Source organism: Canis lupus, chromosome 11 (assembly GCF_011100685.1).
Source record: "Canis lupus familiaris isolate Mischka breed German Shepherd chromosome 11, alternate assembly UU_Cfam_GSD_1.0, whole genome shotgun sequence".
NCBI classification, from domain to species: domain Eukaryota; kingdom Metazoa; phylum Chordata; class Mammalia; order Carnivora; family Canidae; genus Canis; species Canis lupus.
Genome location: NC_049232.1, coordinates 36,245,611 through 36,266,748, shown reverse-complemented (window position 1 = coordinate 36,266,748; position 21,138 = coordinate 36,245,611). Strand labels below are relative to the sequence as shown.

At 45.1% G+C, this 21,138-nt stretch overlaps 1 long non-coding RNA gene across 6 annotated transcripts in view; it reads right to left on the bottom strand.

The window, feature by feature from the left end:
- LOC102155446 overlaps positions 1–21,138 on the bottom strand; it is a 123,651-nt gene that overhangs the window by 90,819 nt on the left and 11,694 nt on the right. The window contains exon 1 of one of the 6 annotated variants that reach the window (XR_005366786.1): positions 5,542–8,556. The exons of the other annotated variants lie outside the window; for them this stretch is intronic. This is a non-coding gene — a long non-coding RNA (uncharacterized LOC102155446). Of the gene's footprint in view, positions 1–5,541; positions 8,557–21,138 lie in introns of those variants that run through there. 6 annotated transcript variants of the gene reach the window in all.

Genomic DNA, 21,138 nt, shown 5'->3' with positions numbered 1-21,138 from the left:
GTCTCACTCCCTGGCTCTCTGTCTCCCTCACTTCCCTCTTCTCAGACCCCTCCTCTTACCTCCTCCCCTCCCCTCTCAAAAATACCCTGTCTACTGAGCTGGAAGACAATTTGGCCATCTTCATAGATGAATGGCTCTTCTGAGATTATCTTGGAAACTTGGATACATTCTGGACTTGAGAGAATTCAGGGGGAAAATATGGCCTCGCTGGGGATTCCTTTCCATCAAGTGAAATACACACAAAAGCATGCTTTTGTTATCCTTCCAGGAAAGAGCTGTCTCCACACAGGGTCTTACTCTGAAAAGAGGCTCCATTTAGGTTGGGGTGGCCTCATTTTGTCAGCAGTAAAGCAATTGCTCGCCGAGTCATAAGGTGGCTGAGAAACTGGGGCAGGCAGGTTCAATTTTTCACCACCGAGAAAGAAGTTCTCAAACAAGTAAAAAGGACCATTTCTAGCTGCTGTCATGCCTCAGTTGGGATTGCTCATGCCAGGAGGTAAGCATTCCCATGAGGGAAGCTGGGTAAATACAGAGGGCTCTATGCCTTGAATGAATGATTTGGGCCCTTGCTCTTCAGCCGTGTGACTCTGGGTGAATGCCTTGACTTCTATGAGTTACACTTTCTCCTTTAGTAAGATAGAGACGTTTGCGCCTTCTCTAATGTCCTCATGGGACCCAGCAAAAGTAATTACAGAAAAGATCTTTAGAAATTAGGAACCATCTACAAACATAAGGCATTGTTATAAGGAAAATCATCTACAAAATAACACGTGCAGATGCACTTCTTACAAAGACAATCCAGGGTCCCAAGAAAGAACATGCATACTACCCCTGGTTTTCTGTAACTGCGAACTCCTCTCAGATAATCAGAGAAGAGCAAACAAACATGAATGAAATCCACTGAAATCCCCAAACTTCACTGTACCAATGACTTTTTAGCTTCTCCCAAATTGAACTTTGAAGCCAAAATAGTAATTTGTATAATTCCTGGCAACCAGAGAATTGCCTCATCTTCAGATCATCCTCACAGAGACTGTGCCCCAAATGGCAGACCATGTGGAGGAATACACACTCCAGAACATACCCTCTTCTGTGTACTTCACCTCCACTCTGAGCATCTGGAGTCTCTGCCCACATTCTATTTGGGCACTGGCTCTATTCCATTACATGATCCCATATATGCTTAGGAATCACAACTTTCACCATTTGCTTCTTGCTTATCATTAGTCCTTTTCCTCAAATAACCTTCTCTGAAGCTTACGACTCATTATTCATCAATGATTCATCTAGTCAACAAGTACTTATGGAGTGTTCACTTATTACCAGTATGGTGTGTGGTGTCAAGAATGCAGGGGTCCATCAGACAATGTTCCTAACTGAAGGAGCTTACTTTCTGCATCACTGGCCCTTTCTTTTTTTTATATATAAATTTATTTTTTATTGGTGTTCAACTTGCCAACATATAGAATAATACCCAGTGCTCATCCCATCAAGTGCTCCCCTCAGTGCTCATCACCCAGTCACCCCCACCCCCAGCCCACCTCTCCTTCCACCACCCCTAGTTCGTTTCCCAGAGTTAGGAGTCTCTCATGTTCTGTCTCCCTTTCTGATATTTCCCATTCATTTTTTCTCCTTTCCCCTTTATTCCCTTTTACTATTTTTTATATTCCCCAAATGAATGAGACCATATAATGTTTGTCCTTCTCTGACTGACTTATTTCACTCAGCATAATACCCTCCAGTTCCATCCATGTCAAAGCAAATGGTGGGTATTTGTTGTTTCTAATGGCTGAGTAATATTCCATTGTATACATAGACCACATCTTCTTTATCCATTCATCTTTCGATGGACACCGAGGCTCCTTCCACAGTTTGGCTATTGTGGACATTGCTGCTAGAAACATCGGGGTGCAGGTGTCCCGGCATTTCATTGCATCTGCATCTTTGGGGTAAATCCCCAGCAGTGCAATTGCTGGGTCGTAGGGCAGATCTCTTTTTAACTCTTTGAGGAACCTCCACGCAGTTTCCAGAGTGGCTGCACCAGTTCATATTCCCACCAACAGTGCAGGAGGGTTCCCTTTTCTCCGCATCCTCTCCAACATTTGTGGTTTCCTGCTTTGTTAATTTTCCCCATTCTCACTGGTGTGAGGTGGTATCTCACTGTGGTTTTGATTTGTATTTCCCTGATGGCAAGTGATGCAGAGCATTTTCTCATGTGCTTGTTGGCCATGTCTATGTCTTCCTCTGTGAGAGTTCTCTTCATGTCTTTTGCCCATTTCATGATTGTATTGTTTCTTTGCTGCTGAGTTTAGGAAGTTTTTTATAGATCTTGGAAACTAGCCCTTTATCTGATAACGTCATTTGCAAATATCTTCTCCCATTCTGTAGGTTGTCTTTGAGTTTTGTTGACTGTATCTTTTGCTGTGCAAAAGCTTCTTATCTTGATGAAGTCCCAATAGTTCATTTTTCCTTGTTTCTCTTGCCTTCACGGATGTATCTTGCAAGAAGTTACTGTGGCCAAGTTCAAAAGGGGTGTTGCCTGTGTTCTTCTCTAGGATTTTGATGGAATTTTGTCTCACATTAAGATCTTTCATCCATTTTGAGTTTATCTTTGTGTATGGTTCACTGGCCCTTTCTTGACCTCATCTTTGTTTAGTCCTAAAATGCAGCTAAGCTGAGCTCTCCTCTCTAGTGAGAGAAGCTTCTCGATAAATTGGAAATAAAAAAAACAAAATTTGTGTTATGCAGAAGCCTCCACTTATATGTAGCTAACCCCATGCTTCAGGACTATCAAGTAGAATCTCTGCTTCCCTCACCTGGACTTCCACAGACTCATACATGCTTCTATTGCATAATATTTTAAAATATCTGTTTACCTTCGGTCTCTCCCTGGCATACTCGGGTCTCTTTAGGCTTAGGCACCCAGCTCATCTTACTCATGCCTGAGTCCTAAGCACATATCTCAAGGCTTGGTACTTAGCTGGTATTCATTAAGGCTTTGTGGAAGGAAGGAAGGAAGGAAGGAAGGAAGGAAGGAAGGAAGGAAGGAAGGAAGGAAGGAAGGAAGGAAGGAATGAATTTTGCTTTACTTTCTCTGTCCACAGCCTTCCCTCCTTTCTTCCTATTTTCCTGTTGGCTGCAGCCCCAGCCTGTGATCCAGGGAGGCAGTATTTCTCAGTGGTTATCAACACAGTCTCTCCTTGGGGTGTTTTGGGGTTGGCTTCTATTGGCTTGCAAGAACAAATTACTAAATATTCAAGAATTTTTTTTAGTTGATTTTAAGCTGCTGATGACTTGAAATTCGCTATGGTGGGAGTATTCACACAATGGAAATCAATAAATGGTGCACATCAAGATTTAGGGGCTTGTTTTTGCTTTGTTTTTTTTTTTTTTGTTGTTTTTTTTTTTTTTTTTTTTTTGAGAGCCTGTTTGTGTGCATGCTACTGCTCTTAGTCAGACCTGGATTTGTGGTTCTGCTCTGCCACTCACTAATTGTGTGACCTTGGACAACTTGCTTGATATCTTTAATACTGTTTCCTCATCTATAAAGTGAAGGTGATAATTATGGCTTCACAGGGTTATGATGAGAATGAAGTGACCTAATGTTTATAAAGTGCTTAGCACAGCTCTTCATACACAGTAAGTGTCCAGTAAAAACAATGTGTTAGTATTCGTATTCATATCCGTATTATTTCCTGGCTTTCAGTGAATGCATTATTTCCATCCAATTTGTTACACCTTTTTTTCTTATTGTCCAAAGGATCTGTGACAACTTAAAAAGCAAAAGCCATAAAATGGAAAATATAAATTAAAAATCAGGAGAAGGAAAAATAAAAATTATAATACAGAGTCAAAATTACACCACTACGTCATCCAACTCTATGACTGCATAGACTCTGACAGACCAAGGCTGACAAGAGTGTTAGTTGGAACATTTTAAGGTGTTGCCAACACAGCCACAGAGTGTTAGAGTGAAAGGGGCCTCAGTGATCTTCTGGTTTCATCCCTCACTTAGTAGATGGAGAACAAGGTGGGCAGGCAGAAAGAAATCATTTCTTGAGCACTTACAAGCACAACGGCAGGTACTTTCATTCTCGCCTTCTCCATGGCACCCCATTTTACAGATGAAGCCATGGAGATAATGGAAATAACAGGCTTTTCCTAACACCACCAGGCTGGTAGTGGCAAGACTGAAATTAGGATCCAGATTCCCATTTCCCAGTCCACTCTCGTCATCGATCAGGGTACTATGCTGGTTCCTCAGTGCAGGAAGATCCATTTTGTGGTAACAGCTTCCTGAAGATCAACCAGTCTCTCAAGATCCAACAGAATCATACTCAAATGGACAAACTGCATAGACTGTGTGATGCGGGGGACTTCCCAGGGAATTTCCTGGGTCTGACTGTGACATTTGAAAGAATGATCAGCAGAAGCCCACTGCTAAGAACAGCTGCTCCGGCACAAAACACACCCTCGTCCTGTGTTGGCTTTGGAAAACAGAGCTCTTTTCCTACTTCATATTCATGTGAGATCTATGCAAAAGTTCAGATCTTTTTCTACTGTCCTTATACTCAGATTTTTCCCCCCTAACTTCTACCAATAGCTTCAGCTTCATTCTTCACAGAACCTTCTGTGGTTCATAGGCGCTGAAATCAAATCTTTTTTTCCCTTCGTCTTCCTTCATCCGAAAGCAGCACACAGCCAGAAAATGGTTAAAAAGCAATCAATGTGATTGACCTGGGAGGACAAGGAAGAAGGTGTGTAATCCACAAAGTGAATGAATCCACCACGTATGGAGAGTTGAAAGTGAGGTCTCATTTATTAGGCCACCACCCTTGTTTGGCGGCAAGCAGGCCGGCAGCCCAGCCTGGGGGGTCTCTTTTTATGGGGATCATGTTATTGCCCTCAGAGCTGTAGCTGACCTCACACCAAATAAACACGTCAGTCACTTCTCAAGTCAGTGTTCCCAGGTGTGGGCACAGAGGCACCACGCACAGACCCTTGTGGCCACCACTCCCTTTTCCCCACCTGTGCTCAGAAATGGCTCTCAAAGTCCTAGTGTCCGTGCTAGGACGAACTGGACCTACATTGCCATCCAAGTGGCAGGGCAAGCCACTCACCTTCAGAGAAACTTCTGGATGGTAAAGAAAAGTGGAAAACCAATACACAATTACATACAAATTTTCTATTATAGCCCTCAAAAGTTAGGTTGGGTACTATTTCTTACTCCTTCTTTTTCAGTTTTTCTTAAATGTGTTTTTTATTATTTGTTTTTCATACAGCAGAATTAACCACTCCAGACTTAATCCCAGGTGGGCTTAACCACAAGCATAATTCTGAGCCCCATCACTCTGCCACCTGTTTGGGTGAGCTTGGGTAACACTGACTCACTCTTTAGGTTTTTAAATGAGGCAAGTATGATTTAAACACACACACACACACACACACACACACACACAAAGAAGCTCTGCCACCAAAAATCAAAGAGAACCTCCAAAAGCCACAAGAAAGCCAGTTCTACATGCTATTTGTGTTGCCTACCATGTGGAAACCTTTCCAGACTGTTCCTCTCCAGACACTGATGCACTCATGTGGGGATGTCTATGGTTGGTCTGTAGTTCCTCTAGAAGATTTATATGGATTCCAACTCCCCCAATCACTGCCTCTGTGACCTCAGACCTCAGGCAAGTCATGTTGACCTTAGTCCCTTAAAGGTAAAATGGGAATATTAAAACCTGCCTTACATACTTCCCATTATAAGTACAAATGTGCTTTGGAAACAATATGTGGTAGAGAAATGGCAGCTGTTATTACTGCGATAGGACCAAAAGTGAGATGAGTATGTGTTTCATCAGGTAAAAAAATGGGACACTCGGTTCCGGATGCACTTCTTTTGGCACCAGCAGTGAGCCCCCTCTGGGGATGGGAGCAGACTGACCTGCCTCCACATTTGTGGGAGAAGGTTCCATCCTGGGAGGGAGGGAAGCGATGCATCAGGGGAAAGCCACAGCATACCCATTGTCCAGGGAACCAACCTGAAACCACACCCTTCAGAAAATACTGGGTAAGCACCCTGAACTAAAAGAATTCAAACACTTGGGCTTGCTCTGGGACTGTGCTCCCAGGGCCGATCCTGCCTCAGAACTTCAGTGGGGGTTAACTTCTCTTGTTACTTGAGAGAAATAGGAAGCACAGGTGAGACCATCATAACTTTATTCTGAAGGTGAAACAGCAGCTCTGATTTGGCCTGTGTTTTATTCCCACCTCTCCTTCAGGCTTTACCTGAAGTATCCCAAGGGGAACAGGGCTGAGAGTTGGTGTCTTTGCAGTCTGTTACAAGGTCCTTTTGTGTTCTGCTTCTCAAGCATCTGAATTTATAACTTAAAAATACAATTGGTGAAGCACCTCTTCAAGCAGAAGTACCATTAGGATCCGTTACCTCCTCCTCTAAGAAGGGGGGAGAGGCACAGACACCCACGTGGAGCAGGCCCTCACGCTTCCAAACACGTCTGGGCCCGGTGAGGGTGGTCCATGCAGGCTGGAGGGTAACACGCAAGGGGCTGAGGAACGAGGGAGGTACGAGGCAAGCGAGTGTTCTCACGGTGGACGGTGAGGGGAGAGTGGAAGGATGTGGTCATGGGGAGAGAGGAAAGAAAGATGAATGGGGCCTGAGTCAGTCATAGGCTAAAACAAACAGGAAGGTTTTAAAGTGAGATTTGAGGAGAGGAAGTGGTTCTGAGCAAGGGAGGGAGAGAGTTCCAGAGATCTGTCTTGGAAAAGAGCTACTCTTCATTTTTTTGGATAGTCCTCCTCATGTGAATATTTCTTGGCTGTTCTGACAGACGGGTGAACCAATTTTTTATTATTATTATTTTTTTAAATCACAACTGGCTCCAACCTTTCCCTAGAACTTGAACCAAAAAGGATTGAGACTTGAGGTCTGAAAAAATTCAGTGGATTCATTTATGTTAAATTGTACTCCTGACTGCTGCTCTTAGCAAACACTTGGGGGGCCACCGATGAAGAGTGTGTGGGGCGGGAGTGGGAAGCACCCCGGTGCCTGCTCAGCTGAGCTCATCTCTCTCATACTACTGTCCACTGTGCCTCAGCCATCCAGGGAACGTGATCCCAGAAAAGCTCAGCACATTTCTAAATCTACATCTCTAAATCCCAGATGCAGAATTATGATTGGCTAACTCCAAGAGGGGCTACGTGTGGGAGGGAGGGAAGACAGATGGAGTTTCGGGGCTGGGGGTCCACGGTAAGCTCACATGAAAAGACAAGGGGTTTTGTGTGGCATTCCATGGAGAGCATGAAGACACAGACACAAATAAAGGGCAACCTTTGATAGATGTGCAGTGCCTTGCTTTCTGCAAACTAATCTTCAGACAGTTCTAGAAGCCAAAAAACAAAAACAAAACCAACTAACCAAACAAATAAAAAAGGCTTCATTGAAAGGACTTTTAAAAAAGCAAATATTTCCAATTCCTTTGGGAAGACCCCTTCCCAAGACAGTTTATTAGAAATTGTTCTGTCCATATTGTGAAAGATGATAAAATCCTCTGGGCTTCAAGAACTAAGAGGCTTTGCCTTTGCTTCTTGTCTCATGTCTTTGGGAACTGAACCATCATGGACCTGATTTTTTACATCTACAAAGTGGGGATAACAAGCTTTGTCCTCACCTCAAAACCTATTACTTACATGGTTTGAACTTGTGTAAAGATCAAGATATGTTTAGAAAAGAATATTTTCATAATTGAAGAAAGTTGTTGCAGAACAACTACTATGACATCCAGGTGATGGTTTCTTTCTAGTCTGAAACTGAACTCAGGTACAAATAAGCTTAATGCTGGATCATTTTTCTATTGAGCTGGAAAAGAAACCATTTAAATAAAAGCCCCAACGTTTTTCTGTGCTGTGTCCATCGTCTCTCTTGTGAAGTCAAACTCACTCCCACACTGTGTAATAAAATTTCAAAACTTGATAATAGTAAACACATTTTAGATACTATTTTAACAGCTTTATTGAGATATAATAGATATTTCTTATTATTTTTGCACTTTAAAACAGCACTGTCAAATAAAGTAGTCCCTAGGCTCATTTGGCTACTAAAATTTACACTTCATATAATTTAGTACAATTAAAAATCCAGTTCCTCAATCACACTAATCATATTTCAAATGCACAGTAGCCAGTGGTTATGGATTAGACAGCACAAATATAGCCTAATCCCATCATTGTAGAAAGTCCTACTGAGCAACACTGTTCTAAAATAATATATACTCATACAAAAATTTGGAAAATATGTAAAATGAAGAAAAAGATAAATATATTTCTTATTTTCCTATCCTCCAGTGAACACTATTATTAATATTTTGGCAGATTCTTTGTAATGCTGGGGTTTTTTTCCACACATCTGTTTTGTTTACATTACATGGTTTTGATCTATTGAAATGCAACGTGTTATAGTCTGCCTTTTACACTTTAAAATATAAGTACTCTTCCAGGTTATTTTCTGTTTCTCAGAAACACTTTCAGTGGCTGCAGAATACTTCATCAACTAGAGGTACCATTACCATAAAAAGAGCACAGGTGTACATTTTTTTTTCGATAAAATAAAGGTAAAATTGAAAACTTGCTAGCATTTGCTGGCTTCAAAAGGGACCAAAGAAATTGCTTTATTTTAAGGTAGTTTCTGGTCATTCATATTTTACTAGAAACATGCACAAAATCCAGGACCAGCTGACTGATGTCTAGGCATACTCCACCTGAAGCAGTGGTGGCTTCCTCTCTCTTCTTAAGCCCCCCAAAATGGTAGAGGCCACTCGAGTGTCATCACACATGAGAGGGCCCATCTCCCACTATGTTAGAGCTGTGCTCAGCAGATGCTAAGTCAGGGCAACATGCTGCAGAATGAGGATAATCATCCTGAAATTACACATTTCATTTGCCAAAAGCTAAAGCCAAAGGATTATGTTCTCGAAGAGCATTCTCTCTGCAATATACCATGAGCATCGCAGGGCTGATATGAGTAGCTGATGAGGTGATTTACCTGAAAGGGCCCCACACAGTGCCTGGCATACTCTCCAGCGAGCTTCCAGAACCTTCACTCTCCTGGTTCTCCTTCTGCACTAGCTGTTCCTTCTCCAATCCCTTTGCTGGATCCTCTCACATCCTGAACTCTGAGTGCCCAGAGCCCCAGATTCTGTCTTTGGACCTCACTCTGTTAACATTGTCTCCTGGGCTGATCTCAGCCAGCTTCGTGGCTTTAACAACCCCGGGGGACCCCCAAACTTCTCTCTGCCTCCTTACCTCCTCTGATCTCCAGGCTCATAGACCCACCTGAACAGCTCCTGTGAGCACGTCAAAATTAAAATGTAATTCTCTCCATCAAACAAATGAACCTGGGGGACAGATGAAAATTTTTCAAGAACCTGGGGTCCTCCTTGCCCTCAGCTGTAACGTCCAGTTCATCATTAAATCCCATAAATTCTGCCTCGGCCCGGCTACCTTCCTCCTAACGGGTCTCAGGGCCTGGCCTCCACATTCCCTCTCCACCAGGGTGGCTCCACCTGCCTCCCCCTAGAAGTGTTTGAAAAATACACGGAAGGATTTAAGGTTGTCACAATAATGCTCGTGGCCGCTAATTCCGGGGGGGTGAGTAACCTAAATGCTTAGGATGGTCCCTCACAGCTAAGTGTTATCTCCCTCCCCTCCCCAAATGCCAATTGCCCCCCCAATGGGATGCCCTGAACCTGTGTGATCCTTTAAAACTAAGTCAGCTACAGTTTTGCTATATTCAAAGTCTCCTGTGACTCCCCATACCACTAGGATAAAATCCTAATTTCTTACTAGGACCTCGGAGGCCTCCGATTGCACCCTCACCTTCCAATCCCCACACTCCTCAGGTGCTCCCTGCCCACCACACAGAGCCTCTTGCTCTCCCTGATCCGGGCCTTCACACTGGCTGCTCCGTCTGCCTGGGGAGTCCCATCTGGCCCTCTCCCTTCTGCAATCAGGCTTCTGTCAAAAGTCACCTCTTCAGAAGAACTGTCCCAACTCCGCCACTTAGTATAATGGACCCTAACCCCAGGAGCCTGGCTGGCTGCACCGGACCCCTTTACTTTCTTCCTCTTTGTTAACATCTATCTACTTCTTTACCTGTCATTTGTCCCCTCCTCCTGAATGTCAGGAACTTGCTGCTGGTGGGTGGTGTCCTTGTTGTTTTCCTTCAACAACTCAGAGGAGGCTGAGTCTAAACTCCAACTTGATGGAGGACAGAATGGACAGAATGACAACAATGAGCAACCTTAGGGAGCGCTCCCCATCTGCCAAGCTCTGTTCCGAGCCCTTTACAGGCATTGCTTGAGCTTCCAGAAGCTCCTATAACAAATCACTACAAACTTAGTGGCTTCAAACAACACAGATTGATTATCTTACAGTTCTGCTGGTCAGAAGTTCAAAATGTGTCTCCCTGGATTAAAATCAAGGTGTCAGTGGGGCTGTGTTCCTGCTGGCAGTTCCAGGCGCGAATCTGCTCTTTGCGCTTTCCAGCCCCTAGAAGCTGCCTGCATCCCCTCACTGTGGCCCTCTCTCCCTCTCCCTCTGTCGGCTCTTCTGCCCCCCACCTGTATAGGACCCTTGTGATGACACTGGGCCCACTTGGATAAGCTCAAGGATCTTCCTATCCCAAGATCCTTAATCACATCTGCAAAATCTCTTTTGCTACCTAAGGTAACATGTCCAGAGATGAGGATGTTGGCACCGTGCAGGGCCATGATTCTGTCTACCACATTAACCCACTCACTCTGGACTGTTTGTACTCACTACACCTCTATGTTTTTTCCACACCAAAACCAAGTCCTCTGATTCCCTGGGTTCCACTTGAGAGTCCTTTGGTTCCATCTATCCAGACCCTATCTATCTACCTGATAGGATCAAATCCCATGGATTAGGGGCTCCATTCTAAAGACTGCCTCCATTTCAAATGCCAGTTGCAAATCCTACAATGTCCCTGATACTTCTGACTGACCAGCTATAAATTCAATTCACAGCCCCCTCCTCGAGTCTGATAATTTGCTGGAACAACCCACAGGACTCAGGAAAGTACTTTACTTATTACCAGTTTATTATAAAGGATACGATTCAGAACCAACCAAAGGGAGGAGCTGCAGGGAGGGCCAGATGTGGGGGAATGGGCACAGAGCTTCTGTGCCCTCTGCCCTTTCTGGGTGCACCACCCTCCCAGCAACCCAGAAGCTCTCCAAACCCCCCAATTTAGGGATTCTTGTGGTGGTTTCATTATGTAGATAGAATGGATTAAATCACTGGCCATTGGTGATTCACCCAATCTCCAGCCCCTCTCCCTTTCCAGGAGTCAGAGAGTGGCAGAAAGTTCCAGGCTTCTAAATAAGGCTTGGTCTTTCTGGTGACCAGATCCCATCCTGAAGCTGTCCAGAGGCCCACCAAGAGTCACTGCAGAACAAAAGATGTTCCTATCACCTAGGAAATCCCACGGGATTTAGGAGCTCCGTGTCAAGAACTGGGACAAGGAGAGGCTGTTGAGGAGAGGATCTTTGGAGAACACAAAAGATGTTTATAGGGATTCACTATGCCTGGACTGTCCCTCCCCACCTAGCTGGTTTGTGAGAATCCAATCTAAATGTCACCTCTCCTGGGAGCCCTCACTGACTTCTGAATGCAGATACAGACTCCCTTCTCCTTCATGCCAGCTCTGGCTTCAGTGAGGATTTGTCCCACATGATAGCATTCATCACAAGGTAGCGATTACTTATTACTGACCTTTCCCCTACCGGCTAGAGAGCTCGTTGAGAGCAGTCTCAAGGTAGCAGGACAATGGTCCTTAGGAGGCAGTCCCAGGAACTCTGAGCAGGTTCACCCTCTCTGGCCACAGACTGGCTGCTGTCTACAAAGTCAGTATCAAAACCAACCTTCAGTATGCAGGCTGGACCCTGGGCTCAGATGTGGATCAGGAGAAAGACCACACCCCTCCATGAGCTCAAAAATAGGAAGGCCTCACCAGCACACTTTGGAAAACAGCATTGAGCCCCAAAGAAAAAGGAGGACTTGTTGCAGGAGGCAGGAAAGGGCAGGGTCAGGCCAGGCTACTGGTGCTGGGAATCAATGCCAAACCCTCTCCCCCTTGACAAAGGCCTGCTCAGCCCTGGAAGTAAGATGCGAATGCTAACAGGGGCAAGTAAATGAACGTGTCGATGATATGAAAGGCAACATACCTGGGGGAAGAGATGTCCAGATTTACACTCATCTGTGGACCCAAAACTATTCTGATGGAATAATTTTGAAACCGTGCCTTAAAACTCATCACTTGAAAAAGCTTGTGAGCTGAAGACTCGCAGCCACGTTGAGGCAGCCAGCATCCTGAAGGCCTCTGCAGGCGCCAGATTCCCATCAGGAGCTTCCTCTTGCCCAACAGCGCAGCACTGGGGGTTCAGCCTTCACAGGTAACAGCAGCGGCTATCACCACGAGGGGTGAGCACTGCACTTGGGGGGCAGGCTGACCAGCAGATTGCTTTTTGGAGAACAAAGGGGTGTGAGGAGGAGAGGCAACATTTCCTGACTTATATCTGCACCAATTACTCCCCTAGATTATTTACATCCTCACATCTTCAAAATAAGCAAGCCTACGGCTGCCCCAGTGGCTTAGTCAGTGGAGCATCCAACTCTTAGTTTCAGCTCAGGTCACTGTCTCAAGGTTGTGAGATTGAGCCCCACATCAGGCTGTATGGTCAGCGTGGAGTCTGCTTGAGAGTCTCTCCTTCTGCCCCCCCCCCCACCTCCAAATAAATAAATAGATCTTTAAAAAAAAAAAAAAAAAAGCAAGCCTACAACATAGACAAGAAACTGAGGTTCAGACCAATGCAGGAACTTGCCCAAAGGCATAGAGTAAGTGGCAGAGCTGAGGTGGGAACCTTACTTGCCCTCACTCCCCCAGACCCTTCCCTGCTCAACACACTCTCCCACACTCCAGAGACACTGTCATGAGCCAGTGAGTCACTGTCATGACAATTCTCACAGTCATGAGAAGATGCGAGATGGTCAAAAGGTGCTAGGCCCTGCCTGAGGCTCGGCAGGCCCAGGCCCTGTTTCAGGCTTAGCTAGTGGTGAACTGTGAGCAGGTCCCCTGAGTTCTACAGATTTAGGTTCCTCATCCACCTGGAGATACCCTGAGGTCTCCAAGAGGCCTCCCAGCCCTACATTACATGATCTTCGGAACTCACACCCTTCAGTGAGGATTTGTCCAGCTACAACTCCGAGAAGAATTATCCTCGAGGATATGAGACTCAGAATGTTAAGACTTTGCAAATGTTACCATTCCAGCAACAATGTGTGCACAGAATATTCTTGGCTGGGGAGGGCAACATTCGGGAAGAGCGGAAGTCTGTCTGTCAGCAGTGGGCTTAAATGTGGCTGAATGGTGAGTGGGGTGATGCAAGGGGGAATCTGGAAAGGTTCATGGTCTGTTTGAAAAGAAAAAGGGTTTTAATGGGATATGCTCACTCACTTTGGACTTTAACGACCTCTGGAAATATAACTCAGGAGGAAGGAGAGTTAAGGAAGAGGATTTGGGGAGGAAACAGAGAGGAAGGAGAAAGTGATAAATACAGGATAGATTCAGTGCCGGGGGTCACTGAGCACCTCAACCGGAGGGAAGAGTCTACCAGCGAGCCAGTCCCTGGGTCGGAAGGCCCATAGCTGGCTCTTAAGATGATTGTAATGCCAGCAACTGGATTTGAAAAGCAAGTATTTCATTTTAAAAATTGGAACGCTTGAATATAAATAATGCAGGTCTGTTAGCTAACCCCCGTGAACCTCAGTTTCCTCACTCCTGGTATGAAGACAAGTCCATACCTCATAGGGATTTTTATGGGAATAGAGTGGGACGCAGAGTGGGATGGCACATGTGGAATCCAGCAGCGCCTTTCACCTGGAAGTGCTGTCACTCATTCAGGAAAAGGTAACAGCCTCGAGGAGCAAACAACATCATGGCAGCAGGAGACAAGGGCAGCCAGGCTGTACAAGGTCAGCTTAACACAGTGACAGCCACGGCGACACAATAGAGAAGGTGCAGCCTCCTCACAGAGGCTTCCTCCCTCTGCTGGCCTCTCGAGGAGAGGAGCATGGGGCTCTCCACCACCCTAAGACAGAGGGAGCTCAAGGCGGTTTTAGTTAGAAGAGCAAAGAGATGTGATATCACTCGTGGCCCAAGAGGATGAGTATAGTAGAATGGTCAAGAATTCTGGCTTCCAATTGCTGAGGTTGGATTCCAGATCTGTCATGGCACACTCAAGCCAGGCAAGAGGGGAGTTTAACAAAGAGATGTTTTTTTAACCAGAGGGTTGGGCAGGGTTTAAGAAAACAGCAGAGGATGGGGTGGTGCCTGAGAGTTGGTCACGGCAGATAGCTATCACCGCCACAAGACCCCAAAGGTCAAGGAGTGGCTGGCAAGTAGAACCCCAAGAGATTTTCCGTAGAGACGGGAAAATCAGAGCAATCCCACCCAGGCTGAGGATGAGCAGAGGATGAGCAGGGAGAGAAAAAACAAGCTGGGACCCTCCCGGGATGGGATACAAAGCAAGGCCTGGAGCCTGCTGGCTACCATCAGACCAGAACCCAGCACATCTGCCCTTCAGTGCGAAGCTGTGGCCTAGATCCTTCCTTGAAATCACTGCTAACACTCTGTTACTGAGGTTGCAAGCCTGGAACTATCTTCTCCTTTGCTAAAATGTGGCATTTGTGGCTCACCGCTCACCCAGTGCCTCCAGCTCACTCTCCAAGGTGAGCCTGTCCAAGAGGACCTCCTCACCTCCCTTCCCTGGCCAGCTCTCTCCTAGAGATGTCTGTAGGGGGCCCTGGAGCAGAACACGAAGGACCCACCCTGGCCTGCCAGCCTGTACTTTTTCTGGCCAGCCCCAGCTGCCATACAGAATGCCATCTGTATACAATAAGGGCTCTGCACATTCTCCACCAGTTCAGTCACTCAGAAGTGTGTCCTGGGAACACTCTAGATCCTTTCATTGTGCTCCCGAGGAGGCTCACAGGACAGAGTGGTGAGTTCTTGGACAGGAGGCATTTCAAGCTCCGCAGCCAATGTCAAAACTTGATGAGTCAATTGGTGCTTTGCCCAACTCATAAGAGCTCAGAGCTGGAAGAGCAGAGACCCAAAACTCTGTTCCTCACCCAGGCACGCTCCATGTGTCCATTCCCCCTGGGGGCCTTGCCTCCTGATCCATGCGCCAGTGCTGGCAGTGTGCTGATCCTTCCTGTGTCCCCACTCCCTACCCAGCCCAGAGCCAACAATTCTGTGCCACAGATGAGGAACAGGATGCAGTAGTAAGACCATATGGTGAGCAGAGCTCTTCCACAAGTGTCACCTTACTTCACACTCATGACAACGCTGGAAGTCAGGCAGTAACAATGATGGAGAACCTTCATCGACCTCCTAAGATGGACCAAGACCTATTAAAAGTACTTTTTATAGATGACTCACATGTGTACTGTTGGTCCCTGTTTTTCACTTGGAGAAACTGAGGTTGAGAAAGGCCAGGTAATTTACCTGAGTCACTGAGATTTGAGCCCAAGGCGTACTGCCTCTAAATCACTCGGATAGTCACCCTTCTCAGGTAACAAAGGACTTGGGACGCCTGGATAAAGTACTCACAGTTCATTCAGAAAGTGGTGGAAATGATTTTTTAAATTTTAAAATAGAATATGATGATGGACATATTGCCTTTTGGAAAGAAGAGTCAGAGAGGGCTCGGAGGAGGGAGGTCAGCGTGGAAGCCATGGTGATGTTGGAGGGATGAATGAGCAAGGCTACCTGCCTTAAAGCAGCGGGAGGTCACAAGGAGGAGACAGATCTAATACTGGAGGTGGAATGGGCCCTATTGGGTGGGAGATTCTGCTTTGCAGGTAAGTGTGTTATCAACTGGAAATTGATCACGGGAAGGGGGCAGATCCGAGGGCCTTTGGAGCGAGATCAGTAGTTCTATTTGAGACTTCTTGAATTCAAGGTACCCACAGAATAATCAGGTGGCAATGTCCCCTGTATGGACTGAATACTAGTCTCTCCTCCCAGATCCCTATGTTGAAACCCTACCTCCCAATGCGATGGTATTAGAAAGTGGGGCCTTTGGACAGAGAATAGGATTACATGAGGTCATGAGGGTGAGGCCCTCATGAATAGGATAAGTGCCATAAAAAGTCACCAGAGCCCTGCTTCCTGTCTCTGCTCTCCACCACGGGAAAATACGAGAGGTCAGCAGTCTGCGGTCTGAACTCGACAGTGCCGGGACCCTGATCTTAGATTTCCAGCCTCCAGAACCATGAGAAATAAATTTTTGTATTTATAAACCACTCAGTTTATGCTATTTTTGACATAGCAGTTTGCCAGATTGCTCCCTCCTTGGCTTCTAGAAGAGGGGGCAGCAGACACTCCAGAGCCCAGTGGTGGTATATCCCCTCGGCCTTCTCATCTCAGTGCATGCCAGCCAGACCTGTGATGGTTAGCAGCTGTGTCTTGCCCAGAGGTCCCTGTGGCTCTCATGGTTCCAAACCATGGGCCATTTTGCCCCCACCCAGGGGGGGTAGTTGGCACCATCTGAAAACACTTTCGATCATCACGTGTTGGGTGTGTTGCCACTGGCATTTAGTGAGTAGAGGTCAGGGATGCTAGTGAACCTCCTCCAATCCTCAGGGCGGCCCACACAACTAGGAGTTCTCCAGCTCCAAATGTCAGTAGCACTGAGGTCAAGAAACCTTTCCCGGCAGGATTAAGACCCGGTTGCCCATAGTGGTCACTAGCTTGGTGGCCTCTTTCCTTCCCTTCCTCCCTGCCCCACTTGTCTGCTGGCATCTGCTGGAACCCTCTCTCAATAAGCCATTTGCCCTCAAATCACTGTCTCGGGTGTGCTTCTGGGGGCCGCAAACAAGACAACCCTCAAGCTATTTCTGGTCTGGGTAAGCAGATGGAATCTATCTCCTATATGCCACTAGAAAGAACACTCCCCACCATGAGGGGGAAAATATGTTTTTAACATATTTATGGAGAAAAGGCAGAAATCCAAATGAATGTAACACAAACGGTGACCTCTTAGGACACAATGCACAGAATACCAAGATGAGCAGACTGGATCTGGGGAGAGTCCACCCCAGCTTGTGTCCTTGAGGAGCTGAGTTTGAGGGAAGCTCACAAAGCAACAATGAGGCCGACTGGCAGCAAGGAGAAAGGGCTTTCTGAGAGGAGAACGTGCCCCTATGGGCGCTCCCCAGATTCCAACCCCAGGTCACAACACCCTGGGGTTCTTTCCCTTCCAAGGCCAGGTTCATAGAGCACCCTGGGAATTGTAAACACAACCATGGAACATTACAGAGAACGTACAGGGCCCAAATGTCCTCCTCCCTGTGCACTTCCTCTTTGTGGGAGGGAACAAAATGGCTGCAAATGTCTCCAACGTGAAGGGAAATCTTCGCTGGTATCACGGCCAGGGGATTACATCTGCCTACAGTTACAGGATGTATCACTTGCAGAGAATTCCTTCCACAACATACTCAAGGACCAAAAAAAAAAAAAAAGTATTAAATCGCCAGCTAAATTTGATCTATATTTTTCATTGTTTTTTTTCTCCTGTGGTTTTTCACCAAAGTCCACTTTGACAAGCCATTAAAAGAAAACCCTATGTATATGAGCAATAGATTTAAAAAGAAAAAAAAAAAAAAGAATGTATCAAACAACCCAACGTATACAATTTGGAAGAAGTAACCGGATCCTCTGCTCTGGCAGGCCATAAACTGGGCTAAGGAGGGACATTGTTTTTCTTTTGGTCCTTCTGCCAAGTTAAAAAGGAAGTTGGAGATTAGAACAAAATATTTCAATCAAAAATGAATCCTTCAATGAAAGTTGCTTGATCCCCTTTGCTACCACCCCCTGCCTCCCTTCCCCCTTATTGGAAGCATATTTCTCTTTGAAAAGAAGTAGTGTATTGTTGCTGAATAGAAGGGGGACAGCCCACTGGGGAGACACATCGATCTCATCATTTTAAAAGTGGGAGATAAATGACCTTAGGCCTCTTCCCAATCAAATGCTGTTTCTGCACATTCTCAGAATAAATGGCACGGTTTTCCCTGGTGAGCAGCGAGTGCTCTCCCCATAGCTGGGTCTGCCTCTGCTAGCCATGCATCCCAGCTCCCGAACAAGCCTAAGTGCAATTAAGATGGATACATCTGAGTGCTGCCAGGGCATCACATCGTTCTTGGAAACTCAAACAAGACCTTGACTCTTCCTAATGGCAAACTTATAAAATAGCCCTAGTATTAAGATGCAGGATTTTGACTTCTTGAAAGCTCCCTCAAATTCACTATGAGATGTGGGTAGGTAGCTTAGGTGCCTCAAATACTACCATAGGAAAAGATCCAAAAGAAAGGTAAGGAACAGAGCCGTATGTGCTTTCCAAAGACCCTCTTCCACTGCATCCTGCCAGTCTCTCCTCAACAGGATTCCATTTTTCCTAAGTAAAAAGGAATATATTTTTGAATTTTAATTCCAGTATAGTTAGCATACAGTGTTATATTAGTTACAGATGTACAATATAGTGATTCAACCATTTTTAAGTGTTTTATAATCATTCCAGTATAGTTAACATAGTGTTATATTAGTTTCAGGTGTACAATACGGTGATTCCACAGTTCTATACATTACTCAGGGCTCATCGTGGTAAGTATACTCTTTATAGGTGACATAGGTGATGGGCATTAAAGAGGATTCCTATTTTAAGTGGCCCAATAAATGTGGTCCTCTTGGTACTGAGCCCACTTAATAATGTTTAAAAGAACAATGCAAAGCAAATAATGTGGTAGGACTCTGACACCAGGTCCTGCTTAATAGAAACGTGGCTCAAGAATTTACACAGGAAAAAAACAGCAAGAATGTGATTCTGGAAGAATTCAAGCAATTAAGAACTATTTTATTAAATCGGCTAACATGTTTGTAACTGGCCAGGTTCTATACTCTTCAGTATACTCACCCCCATGATTCTTGCTAAACCATTATATCCATTGCTCTTCAACAATCTCAATAAATGTTAGTAATGTAGCCAACCAATATGAATTAGACAGTCATAATAAATACTAGAATTATCAAAGATATTAAAATGTAAGGGTATGTTATGGCATTAATAACAGCATGACAATACATAATAATGGTTTTGATCTCCAGAGCCGAGAATGAGTTATATTCCACAATGGATTTTACAATAAACATTTGCAAATAATATATATTTTGATAGTGAACAATTACATAGAGCTAATATATATCCTGATTTTTCTCCCCAAACTCTCCGGCTTCACCATCCTGTGACCTCATGTATTTCGATGCTAATCTTGTATCAGAGATGACTTGAGGTATCACACTTCCCTAACTTAACACCTACGCAAGTAACCTGGAAGCCTGGCATTCCCCCTTGCAAGTGCTAAATATTTTAGGAGGTTTTAAAACTGGAAAAAAGCATCACCATTAAATGATCCTTGTTAAACCCACAAACAGGCATCTGTGAGCAAAAGCCTTTTCCATGATCCACCTTGCTCCCCTATAGCATGTATTCAGCAGAAGGTAGTCACTAGTTTTGCCCAATGTGTGTGTGTGTGCATGCACATGCACACACTCGTGTTTCTCCTGCCTGAGTTTCAATGATAAGATTAGAAATGATAACAAAAAAAAGAGCTCCAGTCCCTTACAGCCTAGCCCCTCTTTTGTTCTTAAATATAAACCCAATGCCACCCTCGTCCTTACACAAACTTCAGGTCTCCATATCCTTTCTAGCTCACCTGCTTGATAGCTCTTGATGGCACTGATTCAAAAAAAAATCTGTATTAACATGGCTGTGTCCCAGGGACTGAGCCACATGCTTTGCCCCAACATTCTCAGCTAGTCTCTGTTAACACCATGCCCTTGGGGATTATAATTCACTTCATTTTGCCCAGGAGGAAGCTGAAGCTCAGAAAAATCAAGTGATTTGACCAAGATCTCTAGGGAACCAAGTGCCTTCAACCACAGCGTAGCATCTGTGCCTGGGAGTCCTTTCCTGAGAGTGCCATCCTGTCTGGCCTATGGAGGTTGTCATTTAGGGGTTGGTGGTATCACTCTTTCCACCGGCCAGCATCCTCAAGCTCTTCCTCACAAGGACTGTCCCCCATCACTTTGTCATCGCCTCTCACTCACCTTGGCTGGGACGGCCTGTCTGTCTAATTTAGCTGCCTCCCTGACTATTCATTGGGCCTCTGATCCACTGGAGGCCACATACTACCAACCGCTATTGCAAGGACACTGCTTGGACCCCCTCCACGTTCCCGAGAGCCCTGCTCCACCACAAACTAGCTGTGTGAGTCTGGGAAAGTCATTGGAACTTTCTGACAATTTCTTCACATTTATAATAGACATAATAATCCCAGCTCTATCTCTGGAAGAAAACTCAAGTGGAGATTAAATGAGACTCAGAAAGTAGGCTTGGGGGAGCATAATTCTCATGGCAGATTTTATTGTCTCCAAAATGCCCCTGAAATGCAAATTTTCATCTAAATTTGCTCAACATGTGGGGTTTCTGGATCTGAATCCAATGCCAGATTTTTCCTCCAGTATTTCCCCTTCTGCCCACAAAGAATAAAAGTTGGTCAATCAACTTCTCCCTGCAAAATCTGAGTTCATAATCTGTGTTCCAGAAGGTGTGGCCAAGAACTATATTCAGTAATAAGCACTGCATTTTTCATTTATGAAATCACCATTAAAGGAACTCTCCATAAAGAGTCTTTCTTACTTTTAATACCTAAAGATCATATTTAACTAATCCAATCTTCATTTTCTAGGTTGTCATATTTGCTGAGATGATCAAAAATAAATACACAAGTAAATAAATAAGTAAGTGAAGTTTTGGAAGCAGAAAGTTGTTGTGAATCCCGGTGCCCAGACTGCTTCAGATCAAAATAAATACCCAGAAACCTTCAATGCCTCCCCTTTATCATGCAGTAAAAATCCTGGCTCCTTGGCCTGACTTCCCAGGCCACTTCCAGCCCTAATCTACCTTTCCCTCCCAAAGTGCCTCTCCTCCA